The 16,626-nt window shown below is 43.5% G+C and overlaps 1 protein-coding gene across 1 annotated transcript in view; it reads left to right on the forward strand.

Annotated features, from left to right (window-relative positions):
- The window catches only part of LOC137630265 (glutamate receptor ionotropic, kainate glr-3-like), a 52,875-nt gene that overhangs the window by 30,830 nt on the left and 5,419 nt on the right, over positions 1-16,626 (forward strand). The window lies entirely within an intron of this gene.

The raw sequence follows: 16,626 nt of genomic DNA on the forward strand, positions 1-16,626 counted from the left end.
CTGTGCGCCCAAGATGAAATCAGAGTGAACACTCTGGTGAACACCTGAGGAGCTGTGGAGAGACCGAAACACAGCACCTTGAACTGGTAGATCTTGTTGTCTAGGCAGAATCTCAGGTACTTCCTGGAAGACGGATGGATTGGGATCTGGAAGTACGCGTCCTTTAGATCCAGTGTACACATGAAGTCTTGTGGTCTCACCGCAAGTCTGACCGTGTCTGCTGTCTCCATGCTGAACCGGGTTTGTTTGACAAACCTGTTCAGAGCTGAGAGATCGATGACGGGTCTCCAGCCTCCAGTAGCCTTCTTTACAAAAAAGAGTCGACTGAAGAAGCCTGGGGAGCCGTCCACGACCTCCTGGAGAGCACCCTTCTCGAACATGGTCACGACTTCGGCCTGAAGGGCCAGCCCCTTTGCCGATCCCAAGGCATAGGAGCTCAACGACACTGGATTCGCTGTCAGGGGAGGTTGAGATGACGTGAACGGGACGCGATAACCTTGGCCGATCACTGAGACCGTCCAAGCATCGGCCCCGTGTTGCTGCCACCTGCGGACGCAACGCTGAAGGCATCCCCCCACAGGTGGACACGCAGGGGGACTGCCACTCCTAGGGCTTGCAGCCGCGGCCGCCACCCCTAGGAGTCTTGCCTCCCCTGGAGGACTTACCGCCCCTCTTGACCTTGGCTGGAAAGGGCTGGGGCTTAGACACCACTTTCTTAGCTGCCGGTGCCTGTTTGGGAGCCTTACGAGGCTGTTGCTGCTGTTGTGGCGGGGCTGGAGGCTTATAGGGCCGAGTTGTAAGGGCCCTGTGGAGGAGGGAGTCCGTGCTGGATTTCCTCCACCTCTCAGCCGTTCGCTCCAAGTCTTGAGGCTCAAACAGGCTCTCCCCCAGAAGGGAAGCATGTCGGAGCCTACACACATCTACGGCGGGGACCTTCGGATGGAATCTCTCGGACACAGCATTGCGACGCTTCAACACCGAGTTGGCCCACAGGGTGGTAACCTGGTGCGCCAAAAACTCGATGGAGCGGGTGCCCGAGAGCAAAAAGGTCTCTAGGGCCTTCCTATTGGTCTCCTTGGACAAGTCCTCCGATCGCAATAGGATGCCCAGAGATCCTAGCCAGAAGTCCAGCCACGAAGTGGCCTGCATGGCACACTTAGCGACCTTCTTGTGGTTAAGGATCTCTGCCGCTGAGAACGACACCTGCCGGGCAGAGTGTTTCTCCAGGGGAACTCCCTTCGCCAGCTCCTCCACAGAGTGATGGAGAGGAAGAGCGAGGTTGTGCTCACCCAGGATCTCGAAATACCTCCTCTGCTGAAGGCGAGGAGGAGGGATGAGCTTGTTCCCGGCAGTGGAACGACTGGAGGAGGCAAGAAGTGCGAGCTGAGCGTTGGCCCTAGCCCTGGCACTTTTCAGCCCCCGAGACCAGGGCAGAGCTGCACTGGTCTTAGGGGCCTTCCGAACGTCAAACACTTCATCCAGAATCGTGTCTTTGCCTTCACAGGGGCGATGACTGGATCCATAAGTCTGTTAAGTTGCCTTATCAGGCTTAGGACCTGCCAGAAGGCATGTTCGGACTCTTGCTGTTCTCCTCCCTGCGGGCTGGCAGCTAAGTCTCCTGCCCCAGGAATCTCTTCCTGGGGTGATACGTAGATATTCCCCTGGGTAGTCGTGGGTTCCTGACGAATCCTTGCAGAGGATTTAGGGACGGTCTTGGAATCCTTGGGTTCCCTCCTGGGAGGGATACAGGATCCCAACAACGAGGTTCGAGGGGCCCCTTCCTCACGAGACGATTCTCCTGCCTGAAGCGAAGTCTCCCCCCCTGGTGCTGAGGGGAAAACTACCACCCCACTGGACTCACCTGAGGACGGAAAGGCCTCGTCCACGGGAGAAGGAGAGAGTACTCGTGCAGGAGAAGGGACCTTCGAGACCGACCTCTTGGGAACCAACTTCGCCCTGGGGGAAGTCACCACGAAGTCCACTCCTCTCTTTCTCTTCAGCATAGGAGAGACAGCCGCTGGTTTGTTACCCTGGACGGCGAGTGCTGGTTTCATAACCCTCACTAACGCCCATGCCAGCGGACCAAACCAAGTCTGCTGCTCCAAGGACACAGAGTCCGAAATCCTCGCTAAAGTGAAAGGGATCGGGCGATCCTTTGGAGTGGACACGACGGTACCTGCCTGAAAAGAAGGTGGGGAAGAATGCTGTACTGACCTGTCTTCGTCCTGCACTACCAACCTGCGCTTGGATGGAGGTGATCCCGAGTGCCGTCTAGGAGCACGCATCCCTGCTGCTACCACCGGCTGTGGAATTCGCCGCGAACGATGGTCGTGCGAAGGCGAATGGTCACGCGGGAGCGGGATCCCGCGGGCGCGCAGGTGGATGATCGCGCGGGCGCGCAGGCGAGTGGTCGCGCGGGCGAGCGATCGCGCGGGCGCGCAGGCGAGTGGGCGCGAGGGTGGGCAGGTAAATGAACACGTGTCCGAGGCGACGAACGCAAGCGTTGGCGCGACGGCGAGGGATCGTGCTGCCGCGTAGGTGAGGAAGATCGCTGGGGATGTAGATCCACAGGCGATCGATGACGAGCTGGTGAGTGCAGTCGCTCAAGTTGGCGATGGCGCGATGTGGTATGTCGACGCACTGGTGTGCGATGGTGAGCAGCATGCGCAGGTGAATGACCGCGTAATGGTAAGCGATGGCGAGCAGCATGCGCAGGTGAATGATCGCGTGATGGGGTGCGATGGTGATCAGCACCCGCAGGAGGGCGATCGTTCAGGGTTGTGCGATGAGGAGCAGCATGCGTAAGCGGGCAATCGTGCAGGGTCGTGCGATGGCGAGCAGCATGCGCAGGAGGGCGATCATGCAATGGCGAGCGATGGCGAGCAGCATGTGCAGGCGGGCAATCGCGCGATGGCGAGCTAGAAGCTGGCGAACCATGTTCCTTCAGGAGCGTTGGCGAACGTCGGCGCGCTAGTTGTCGCTGTTGAATAGGCGATACTAAGATCGCCTGTGCGCGCTGGCAAGCAGGTGAACACTGGCGAGGAGGTAATCGCTGGCGCGTAGGTGATCGCTGGCAAGCAGAAGGTCGACGCGTGTCCTGTGAGAGGACAGGTGGCGCGGTGCGTTCACGAGCAGGAACGGGAAGATCGCTCGCGCGTTGGCGAACATGTGTTTCTGACACATTCGCAGCACGATGTTGCGTAGCCACAGGACCAGGCAGATGGTGAGCAGGGAGTTCAGCAGGAACTAAAGGGTGGTCAGAGACTGCAGGGCGAGGGTCCTCAAATGAGCGCTGACGCTCGGAAGAGAGCTGACAAGCAGGAGAGCACTGGCGAGGGGGGCGAACATCAGGAGAGAGCCGACGAGCAGGTGAGCATCGGCGAAGGGGAGTCTTCGTCAAAACACTTCCCTCAGAAGGAAGCTGAGCAGCAGTCGAGACCGAAGGACTCACTTCCCCCTTCGAAGGATGTACGGAAGGAGGAGGAGAGCCTTGAGCACCAGCAACAGCACCTGCGGCAGAAGGCCCAGCCACGTCGGAGGCCTCTGTCACCACGACGTCGACAATAGACAGAGGGTCTACCTCTGCTACCACTGGCGACTGCTTAACAGCGGCCCCCAACGAGACAAGGTCAATAAGAGCGACCCTGGAGGGCAAGCCCTTAAGCCCCAGGGACGACCAAATCTGTAAAAGATCATCACTGGATAAGGCATTATCAATAACCTCCCCCGGAGGAGGAGGGGGAACCGCCTCGCTATGGGAGGCGACGCCCTCTCCCCCCACCTAAGGTAGGGAAAGAGAACAAGGGCCTGCGCTCCCACTCGGACGACTCTCCTTAGGAGGCGGACGAGGGGGAGCTTCGGAGGAGGTTTGGGCGGCGGAAGAAGAGTCCCGAGATCCTTCCTCCTTCAAGGCTAACCCCGGAGGAGAACGGTCTCTCTTGGACTTCTTCTTACGCCGACGGCCAAACCTCTCCCACTGGGAGGCAGACCACTCCCTGCACTCATGGCACATGTTCTCCTGGTCACACCGTCGGCCCCGACATTGAGGGCAGAGGGTGTGTGGATCCGTATTAACGTCCGACATGAAAGTCCCACAAGGACGGCCGGCAACTCCAGGGCATGTACGCATAGTAAAGAAAATAACTGAAGGTCAACTTCCAACCAACACACACGCTGAAAAGAAAAAGCAGAAAATTAAAGGCTGTCACGAAGGCGATGAGCAGACACGTCTGATCACCGCCGAGCCAAAAGTGAAGTGAAGCAAGTCACCAGTGTGTGGAGGGGGGAGGGGTAGCAAGCTACCCTTCCCCCCCCCCCGCTAACTAGCGCGGGGGTAATTAACCCTCGTTAAAAACTATTGGCTCGTCATTTCAGCTGCGCTAAAAGTAAACCCTTTGTAAATAGTGTGGTTTGTATTTCGGTTACGGAACAATTACTATTTTCTATACACAAGAATATATATACTGTAAACATCAATAATGTTTAAATATATTAAGTATAAGAAAAGGTAAGTTAAAAAGACAAAACAATGATGGCCGTCAAGTGAGGATGGGAGCTGAGACATCTGATCGCCATACGAGCCAAAAGTAAAGTGGAGTTCGCACTGTGTGTGTGAGGGGGGAGGGGTAGCAAGCTACCCCTCCTTACCCTCCGCTAACTAGCGGAGGGGTAGTAAACCCTCGTTAAAATTCTTATGGCTCGTCATTCAGCTACGCCGAAGTAATTACCCCCCCCCCCCCCATGTAAATAGCGTGGTTTGTATTTCAGTTACGGAACAAATTATTTTTTCAGATTTCTTTGTGGTCTGTATTTCAGTTACGGAACAAATTATTTTTTCAGATTTCTTTGTGGTTTGTATTTCAGTTACGGAACAAATTATTTTTTCAGATTGTCTTTCCACTGCTGTATAACCTGTTTCCAACTTATACAGGTCTTTATAATAAAGTTCTTATGTACATCTAAAAAAATTTCAAAATTCCAGAATACTGTACTGCTACATTGATTCAACCTTTTTCATCTCCTCAACTGCTTGCTTTACATTATTGGCATTTTCCAAGGCATTTTCTTTTATTACATAATTTTCTATCAGCTCTTCTTGAGCTCCACGGAGCAATCTATTTTCTGAATTACCTTGTTCAATTTCATCTAATTTATTTTTCTTATTCTTGTTTTTTATTAAATTTTATTGGCGACTTTCTTACTGCAATTCTCTTCTACCCAATTACCTTTTTATTGCCCTAGTTACTATCCCTACCATTGATGATTTTCAATGGTCCTGCAACTGCACTCTCATCTTTAAATCCTTAAGTTGATTTTTTTTTTGGGGGGGGTTACTCTGCTTATTCATCGTTCTGCAGTTCACTTCAATTATCATGACATTGTGATCTGTGTATCTAATAGTGCCTATTACCCTGTAAGTATTAATATTCCCTCTTCATCTATGTGGATAGTCTTAAATGTCACCCTCTTTTCTAATTATTCCATAGTTTATTGCTAGTTTTCCATTTTCCTGTACACTTTTCCATGAGTATTGAGAATGCTATTTAAATTCATATTTTCTACCAGTTGTACAAGCATTCTCCCACCTACTGAAACTTTTGTCTTATTTCCCACTATTTTTTCTTCTACTTTAAAATTAAAATCTCTCACTATTAGTCATTTTTTCTCCATTCCTATACATTCATCATACATTTCTTCCATTCCCTTCTTGGTCCCCTTACCTTCTTGTGGTGCATACACTACACTTAATCTAATCTTAACCAATCATTGTCCACTTTTACCAAGAGTGCTTCATGGGTCTTTGTCTCTCTATTCCTTTCAATTGCTACATTTCCTTTTATTACTGCCATTCTTAGGGAATCTGCTGTTAGAACTCTCAGCAACTATTTGTCTACATAACATTAAAATCTGCAGCCTCCTCTATTATACAAGCAATATCTTTTTTTCCATAGAAAATTTGCACATTGCCTTTTCTCTACTTCCTTGGTGATAGATCATTGGTGATAGATCATTCACTTGTTCTACTCCTGCTTTCCTTGGCATTGTTTGTGACCTGTGTCAATATTTACATGATTCTGTCTATTGGCATTTCACAATCTCATTCTGACTGCATAATATTCTTTCTCCATTTCTACCAGTATATTTCTTTCCTCTCTTATGGTAAAATCTGATCCTTGGTAATATTTTCCTGATGCAAAGGACTGGCACCCTTTATTTATCTTATTTTGCCTATACAACAGCTAATTATTCTCTTAATTTATATCCCAATCAATTTTGTTTATTTTTGTCAATCTTATTCTTCACCTCCCATATTCTATCAATTACCACTTTGTAAGTTTTTCATTCTGCCCTATTATTTCCAACTGTTCCTGCCTTTGTGCTGCATTTGTTTCCTCAAGCTCTACTCTATCATCATTACTCAAGTCCCTAGTTTCATTTTTCTTATTCTCATCTATCATTCTGTCATTAAATTCTGTTGTCACTTATCATTGTGTTTAGGTTTCCTATAGTAGGCCGATTGTTACTTCCTCAATGTTTTGCTCTCATGATTTTTTAATAACATTAACCTCATTACTCATTCCAAGGTCTTTCAAATTTTTTCTTCTCTTTTTCCACAATCTGCCCATTCTATCTGTTCTATAAGTGAGTATTTCTCCTTACAGTATACAGAAGTTATTTCTTTTATTTTCATTATATTCAATACTCTTCCCTTTAACAATCGTCTACTGCTTTATAACATGTTTTGCAGAATCAAAACAGGCCTGTTATTTTGTCAGTCAAGTTGGCCAGATCATGACATGCTAAAAAGGTCCACATTTCCCATATATCACATGATGCTTGATCCCCTCCCACATAGACCAACTCACAAATCTGATTATCCTATTGCTGCTTCCTCTAGTCTTTCCCTATCTATCTTATTATTCCTTTGTGCCTCAGTAGAACTTATAAACTCTGTTTCGTTTATTTTATTTAAATCTATATTCTTACTGGTTTCGTTGCCTAACTTTTAGCTACTATTCCCTATATCTAACAATGATACGCGGCATCGGTTTCATAATATTTCTTACTTTGGCCTAGTTCTGATACAAGCCGTTTTCCTTTATCATACATCATTCCTACAATGGGTAAAATTATAAAAAAATGCAACAAAATGGTTGTAGAAAATAATACTTTCTTAATGTATTATGTGATGTTTTGAATGTTTTTTATAATGATTTCTGGGGGAAATCCATAGATTTTGAGTTATGGGTGGGTCGACTATCATAACTGAATAGCTATGGCTTTGCGTTAGGTATCGACATGAATTATGTTCAATTAACTTTAAAATATACCATGTACCAGTCTAACTATATAATATTTAACTAACTTTTTTAAACTTTGCTGTTTTCACCCGTCCTCATCACAAAAAAAGTCATCGTAATAAAAAAAAGTTTCGAAATCAAAGCCGAGTAATAATACATGTAATGAAACATGGTTAAACAGTGGAATTTTTGTTTGCCAGGACTATCGAATGCATTGAAAATTTAATTTTCCATCACATATTTTTATCAAGTCATTAGTAGCAGTGTTAAACCAGGTGTTCATCGTATCACAAATACTTCCTTACTTAATTGAGCTAATGATTTATTGGATTTTACTCTGCCATAGCTGGCTGCTTTTGCAATTAAACATTATTTCATTGCTCCTATGTTCTGGCAAGCGGAACATGGACTTGCCTTCCATTTCCCATTATATCAGACCAAATATACCCAAACCACATTTTTTCCATTACCTTTCATTATTAAAATAGTAAATAAAATTAGAGCTATAATTACATTGTATATTCTAATATTAAAAACAAATAATAAAATGGTTTAGAATATAAAAAGTTGGGTCTTTAGTTCCATATGAACAAGTAACTTACGACACAAGCACCATCTATCAATGTTTTTCTGAACTACAGAATGGAAAGAGGTTCCTGTGACAAAAAGGGTAGCACAGGAATTTTTTTTTTATTATTATTAAAAAAGCCTTTGTATAACAACAGACATACATGCATAGAACACCATCTTAAGTAAACTTCCCCCTCTAACCTAGCCTATAATACATGTCCTTACCTACTTGCTTAATTGGAGGTTAACGCTCACTAGAATGCCGGGTAAAGGTTTACTTACTGCTGGGGAATCATTTCGAACTAAAAAAACGTATGTTTTCCTGTAGTAAATAACGTGATTTAACCGAATTTGACCTTTATTTCTATCGTAAACAAACAGAACAAACAGTTTGGCTAACTTCATTCCATACAGAAGTTAGTCAAACTGGCTGTTCTGTTTGGTTGAGATTGAAATGAAGCTAAATTCGGTGAAATCACATTATATACTACAGGAAAACATATATTTCCTGTTCAAAATGTTTTGCCCTAAATCTAATGGTTTTTGTTCCACCATGGGCTCGCTTTGCTCGCCGAAAAATAAAAACATCAAGCTCCGTATGTATACACTGATAAGCTTCTAAGTATGCATAACTATAATCATTACTCGTTTGTAAAGGATATTCCTTAATAGCACATGAAAGGAGTAGAATACGACCAAAGCCTTAACATGGACAAAGGTTTTACAGGGAAAATGGCTTTGGAAGGGACTGATGCGAGCACTTGGTTGAAAAGAATCCATAAACGACGAGAGTTGTTCTTTCATAGTTACAAGCATAGACCATTTAGGATCTTCAGAATTCCTTAAAGGAATATTCGTTCCATCGTCAACACGTATTTCGGGAGAAGAAAGCCGATCCGAAGGAAGAGGAGGAGCATGAATCGTAACAAGGTCTGAATCGGAAGGAATCTTATCAACATGAATACGGTGATCTGGACGCTTAGCCAGAGTGCAAGCGATGGGAGAACGAAAACGTTCCGGTGAGTCCCACGTACTACATCCTGGACGCACAGGCGATTCCTGACGCTGAGTAACTTCATGCGTCCGTTTAAGCGGTCTTGACGCGCGACGCCAGATCTCACTACCCGACCCTTCATCGGAAGACGGGGATAACGCATGAACCTCATCTTTCCTACGATGAGGGTGAAAGGCCTGAGTTACGGCAACAGGAACGTTCGAGGGGACGTCGTTCCCTTAAGCCGTTCGACATTACTTCTCCCATGGGTTCGAGAACTCGAAAGAGGTCTTAGGCTAGGTGAACGACAAGATCGTGCAGACACACCCTCCACAACACTAAACACATTAAAAACACTTTTCACATTACCGAGAGATTCACGACTTTTCGGTACATTAAATTCAGACACCGAAACACTTTCCAGAGTTCCGACAGAATCACGGTTTTTCAGTACCTTTAACTCAGAAAAAATCGTATTTCTATCTGCCGCTAAGGACTCAACTTTCTCACCAAGAGTCAAAATAGCGGTAAACATGTCTTTCATAGTAGGTTCTTGATCTACCACCACGGGGGAAGGAATAGGATTAGGAACATTAACATTAGGTAAGGCTCTATCCACAGATCGTGAAGAACTACGTCTAACTCTATCCCTCTCTAGTCTCCTAACATAACGTTCGTATGTAACAAAATCATCATCCGTTAAAGAAAGACACTCTTTACATCTATCATCAAATGAACAAAATTTACCCATACATTTCACACAAATATTATGAGGATCAATAGATCCTTTAGGAAGTCGAGTACGACACCCTTCACTAACACACCTACGTATAGCAGGGGAGGAGTTGGCCATTTTGAATGGTAACGTGAAAGACCGACGAGCAAAAAATAAGGGAAATATTAATAAAGATAACCTCAAACAAAAAGATTTCATGATTAGAATAAAGAGAAAACAATTAACGATAGCTTAAACTCAGAAAAGAACGTTGTACATCACCAAACGACTTCCCAAAAGAGTAAAACCACGAGAGTGAACTTCAATATGACAGCCAGCTAGGCGGGCAGAAGAAGAACTGAAGGTGTGTTGTTGTTCCACCTGATCTACCGCTAGGGTGAGGGTACACCTGCCGTATCTTCGATAGCACATGATTTTGAATTTCTGCCAAGGCGTCAGGAGACTTCAGCTCTTTATATAACCAGCGGGTAAGTTTTATATTTAACATCAGACAGCTTTGGAAGGTCTTCGCCGAACTGACGTCCGGCAATATCAGCCTCCAACTTCCCGACTGAGAGGGTAAAATGGACGTCCTTCCAGTCTTTCTGGTCCATGGGTAAGGTCAGGGACAGAGGTTTACATTCCTCCAAGGAGGGACATGGTTTCCCTGCCTCAACCGCTTTCAATGCAGCCTTAAATCCCTTCTCCATAAAGGGAAAGGTTCTGGTAGGAGAGGCCACAAAGGAAGGATGCTTCTTACTGAAAGCAGGTACCTTTGAGTTTGTGAAGCCCCTCTCTTTCATTGAGCTCGATAGTAAAGCCTGTGCTTTATTATGGTCAAAAACTATGACCTCCTTCAGCTCCATCTCCTCCTTTGAGGCTGGCTCCTTCCTAAGACGGACATAGCAGTCTGGGTAAGACTCCTTGTTGGGCCAGAATTCCACTTCTTCAAAGGGAATTGAACCCAACTTCTCCGAAATGACAATCTTCCCCGTTGTCATAGGCATGTGCTCGGCATATATCCAAGGATTAGCATCCGAGCACAAAGGAAGGTCTTTCACGTTGAGCTTCTTCTGGGGCCCACGTGATACTGCAAGTCTCCGCATCTCCAACTTCATTGCAGCTTCCTTTTCATCGTTCTTCTTCTGCATCTGTCGAATCATTTCAACGATGGAAGAGAGAGTCCTTCCCAGATCATCTGGGATAGCAGACAATGTTGAGGGAACAGGCTCAGGGGCCTGAACCAGTGTAACCTACCCCTCGTCGATTTCTTCCTCCTCAGTATCCATAGCCTGGGTCAGCTCCTCTTCTTGGTCTTCTGCCAGAAGGTCCTCTTCAGTGTACTCTGACACCTTAGACATCCTATCGTCCAGTTGGATGTCTTGTAGGGCATCCAAGACTTCAGAATCGACCGGAATCTGAACTAGAGGTATCTCCGCATGAGGCTGAGGAATCACTTCATCCGCTGATGCCTTAGGGAAAAGGTAAGCCCTCATCTTCTCGCTTGGAAGATAGGGGCCAGAACTATTCTTCTGGAAGCCCCTCACCCAGGTTCGAAGCTTTTCCCTAGCTGCGTCCCTTGACTCCGCCAACTTAGGGGCGTCAAATGCCTCAGTAATCAGGTTAGTGCAAATCGTACATACCTGAGGGTCCCAATACCGGAGATCATCTTTGGAGGCTGTGCATGCTGCGTGCCTCCTGCACAACTCATGTCCACAGAAGTTCTTACTACGGACGTTGCAAAACATGCTCCCACACTTCGGATGGTCCTACTGTAAAGAGAAGAAATTCCATGAGTATCAAGTGAAAAACATATCACTGGATAACTAATGTTAATATATACATAGCTTAAAATAACTAAGCTAGAAAAGAAAGAAGGAAAGACACACACTTGTATTTCCTGCTCAGCCAATTACTGTAACCTTCCAGATAATAAAATTTTGGTTAATCTTATTCTAGAATAACCTTCAAGGTATTTCCAGAGGAAAATGTAGGTGTAGCTCACACCATTATAAAGAATTTTAATATACTGGATAATTAATAAAGGAAGAAAGAAACTTTCTTCATCTGTACGGTCTCAACAAAAGGCTGTACAAGACAGCACAAGTATGTTGGAAGAACTTAGTGTTACAATATATTCTATACTATAGTTTTCTCCATGCAGTATATACTATGCTGTAAAAATACTGGCTACTGTATACAACATAACATGCCGGCCGGCACGTACCTTAATATAGTTCCAAGGTATACTAACTTTAGACTACTGGGTGGAAGATCGCTGGTTCAGCAGGCAAGCAACTATAAACACTAGCACTCGGCTGCCGGCTGCTAATCGTAGCAGCCGGCTGATCTTATGGTGTGCTTCTGTTGCCGGCTGGCAATAGTATGCTACCTATGCCGGCCGGCAGTAAAAAGAACCAGAGAACTTCCACCTGCCCGGATAGGGGTACATACACTAAAAGAGAAACAGAATGTATGTAAGGATATAAGACGGCACTGCCTTACAGCCCTCCATCCAGAAAGAGTGAACATAAGGAAGGGGAGAATGTGAAATTCAGGCTTCCTTCTATCCAATGCCACCGGGCTCTACAGACAGACATGGATGTGAGACCAAGAGAGGTCTGGGGAACACTCAACAGAAGTTAGGCCTCTACCGGCCGGTAAAGGACTGAGCCAGTTCCACATCTTAACCTACACTAGGTACAAATGTAGAACGACGGCCAAGAGAAGTAATAACTAGGCCATTACTAAGGATAGGGGGAAAGGGAGAAGAGGGTCCTACAAACTCTGCTGTAGTATGAGATCATCCCACAGCCAAGGAAACTCATCCTAGCCTAGGGATTATCATGGGAGGGAGGTCAGCAATACTTGCCACCTCCCTCAATACTAAAACAAAGTTTGCTGTTGTTATTCGCAAGGAAAAGAAGAATCTTATCCTTCAATCCGAGAACAACGACACTGGACTAGTCTGCTAGATCACTAGAGGAAGGAATCATCTCGTACAGAAACCTTCAGAAGTGGTCTAGGGAGGCTAAGACTCCTATGTCTGTTCCTAGCCTAGCAAAGGAACCTCATTCTCTATGCTAGAAAGAAACAGACCCAGACTAAAAACTCTGTTGTCCTGCCCACCCGTGAAGCCAGATTCTCTGGATACAGGAAAGATCAGAAACACCCTAATATAGTTATATCTAAATGTTTATTAAGATAAACCATTAGGGTTAAGCCTAAGGCTTAATACAGAGGGAAAAGGGATGGCACTTAATCTCCAAGGAGAAAAGAGCAACCGGGGAGTGTGCGAAAGTATACTAAAGCTCCATAGGCTACTAGCCTAGGCGCGGAGAGAATCGATTACCTAAATCACCAAAACTCTCTCGTATACGATCTTGGAAAAAAATATCAACAATATCTTATATGTATAAAACTGCCTATAGCTTCAATAAATTTTAAAACACTCGGAAATCATGCATGAAAGTACTAGGGCCAAACGCCAAGGCTACGAAGCCTAGCGTAGGCTAGGATCGGTTATCTCAATCGCCGAAACTAAAATACTAACGGCATCATATAAAGAATTCCTATTGTAAAGCTAAATAGCTAGAAATATTAAAGCAAGGACCGGGAACGTCGCTCTGGCTAACTAAATGACTCATGCATGGCGAGCGACAGCGTCCAGGACGCCTCCGGTAGGCAACAGCTCTTGTAAACGTTAATATCGCTTTCGATTTATTTCAAAACACCAAGAGCTTACATTTATACATAATAAAGATAATACTTAACTTTCCAGAGGCAGAAAAGGCTGGAGAAAGCATCATAAAGTTGAAATATTCCAAGATTCACGAGAAAACAGGGAAAAACACCGAGTTGTTGAGCTACGGAAAAAGGAATGAAGATGGTGCCGTCGGCTGCATTGTTTACTCACTCGAAGCGGGATAGGAGAGGTAACTTATTAACGGCTCTCCCTTCATTCTCGTTTTTCGTTTTCTTGCCACTTTGACCCCTCGAAGTGTTAATTCTATTCGGGGTGCAGATTGCTACGTGGCGTGTCGAGAATACGTCCTCTGATATTATGCGATATCCCATGTTAAGTTTATTTAGGGATATTCGCTCCAGGAGTTAGAATTCTGGATACCTTAAGCTAAATTCTCTGGGGATATCACTGTAGTCAAATATACCTTAGGAAGCTACCCTAAAGGAACTTCTATCAGGACGACATGGCCTGAGCCCAAAAGAGCATGATAATATCCAAAATATTCCAAAATAGTGAGATAGCACAGGAAAATCACCAAGCAATAGCGCTACGAGAAAAGGAATAAAGATGGTGGCGATGATGTCGTCATCTGGATACTCAAAACAGTAACAAAGGAGCGGTACCTTATTAACAGCTCCCCTTCGTTTTCTTGCCACTTTTCCCCCTCGAAGCGTAAACGCTATTCGGGGTGAAGATAGCTATGTGGCGTGTCAAAAATACGTCTTCTGATATTATGCGATATCCCTAAAAGGAAAAGTTAGGGATAATCGCACCAGGAGTTAGAATTCTGGAAACCTTAAGGTAAAATTCTCTGGGAATATCACTGTAGTCAAATATACCCTAGGAAGCTACTTTAAAGGAACTTTCATCAGGACGACATGGCCTGAGGCCAAAAATATATTTACATATATATATATATATATATATATATATATATATATATATATATATATATATATATATATATATATATATATATATATATATATATATATATATATATATATATATGTAGATGTATATATGCATATATAAACATTTATATATGTGTAGCCTATACTGTATATATATGTATATATATGATTATATATACTGTATATACTGTGTATATATATATATATATATATATATATATATATATATATATATATATATATATATATATATATATATATGATAATTTTGCATATTTAGACATATTTTTCATATTGAAATAAGCCATATATTTTTGATACATTAAGTGTCTGGATTCTCTTAACGACCTTGGGATCAGAAACCCTGGCAAAATCACACAAAGACAATAGCTTGTGACCGGCCGGGAGTCGAACACATTTAAACGTGTTTTTCATATTTCAAATAAGCCATAAATATTAACACATTAAAGTCTGGATTCTCTTAACAATCTTGGGATTAGAGCCCCAGGCGAAATCACTTACCCACTATGGTCTAGACTATAGTATCTGTCTGGCCAGGCTTCGAACCCTGGTCCAGGATACTGTGTGATATTGACCATACCACACATATAGCTTATTTGAAATAAGAAAAACAAATTAAAATGTGCAAAATTTATCATTAATCGAATGCCAAGTCACAAACCTACCAATTAGCTAAGATGGTGAAGATGGGTTGATTTCAATTCTGAGTACGAAAAAATTTAATTTGACAGTATATGTACAGAAGAATTGTCATTGACTTTTATCTTTCTTTGTGGTTGAGTGGTATGGTCAATGTCACACAAGTATCCTGGACCAAGGTTTGAAGCCTGGCCGGACAGACACTATAGTCTTTTGAGTGATTTCGCCTGGGGCTCTAATCTCGAAGTTGTTATGAGAAGTTAATATATATGGCTTATTTGAAATATGGAAAACACGTTTAAATGTGCAAAATTCATCATACACACACACACACACATATATATATATATATATATATATATATATATATATATATATATATATATATATATATATATATATATATATATATACAGCCAGGATAACCTTACCTAGTAAAAACCAACTCTTCCCAATAGAAAATACACATTTCCCTTGAAAATCATACCTATATCTATCTATCTATCTATCTATCTATCTATCTATGTATATATATATATATATATTACATAAAGTATTTATTTGCGACAAAAATAAGTATAATTTTCAAGGGAAATGTGTATTTTTCTATAGGGAAGAGTTGGTGTTTACTAGGTAAGGTTACCCTGACCGTAAGTACAGTAATACCCACCTCTTTGTCTATGACCATACTGCTTGTAATATAACACAAATAATATACTAACACAAAATTGTGATATAGGCTAATACTATATGTTACAAAGGAACTTCTAACTCTTACCTTACTTCAATTTCACTCTTGTGTTGGTTGTTGTCTGCATTCAGGAGTGGGTTACCAAGTAGGCCTAGGTCGGCAACTGCATCGTACTGTATCATCCAGTTTCCAGTTATATAGACTACCCAGCTACATAAATTGTTTTATTATATTCACACAAATCACTACACTATAACTTGTGGTATGTTGTTCCGACTGGAACTATAGTAATAACATTTGTTTCTTGGTGGCAATGGTGGTAGATGAAGCGTACGTCTTTACACTCGATTACTCAAACTGTTTATGTTTCGGATTCCATTGTACTTGTAAAGGTGTAATGATAACAGGGTTGCCATTTCTGATTTTGAAAACGCGCCAGAAACGCCAGAAACGCGCTAAGGATTGCTAACTTCATCAACAGAACGAATCATTTGATTTTACAGTAGGACTACAACATAAATTAGTTTGGGAAAAGAGAGAGAGAGAGAGAGAGAGAGAGAGAGAGAGAGAGAGAGAGAGAGAGAGAGAACTCTACAACATAGTTTGGGAAGAGAGAGAGAGAGAGAGAGAGAGAGAGAGAGAGAGAGAGAGAGAGAGAGAGGAGAGAGAGAGAGAGAGAGAGAGAGAGAGAGAGAGAGAATTCTACAACATAGTTTGGGAAGAGAGAGAGAGAGAGAGAGAGAGAGAGAGAGAGAGAGAGAGAGAGAGAGGAGAGAGAGAGAGAGAGAGGTCCTATAATGTAGCTGATAAAGAGGAAATTGATACAATACAGTATGTCAAAAGATAGAGAAATGCAGTCAGTTTATCATATACTTTATCAAATAGCTTTGGCTCGCGCTAGATTTGTCTAAATATCGTCAAATAGCACGGACGCACTAGGAAAAATTCGCGCTAGACTTACAAGATGGCAACTATGATATTTCCATAATTCAGAGGAGTCGCCCTTACAACGGCTCTCTATCAACGCCCCCCCCCC

The sequence above is a fragment of the Palaemon carinicauda genome, chromosome 38 (assembly GCF_036898095.1).
Source record: "Palaemon carinicauda isolate YSFRI2023 chromosome 38, ASM3689809v2, whole genome shotgun sequence".
NCBI classification, from domain to species: domain Eukaryota; kingdom Metazoa; phylum Arthropoda; class Malacostraca; order Decapoda; family Palaemonidae; genus Palaemon; species Palaemon carinicauda.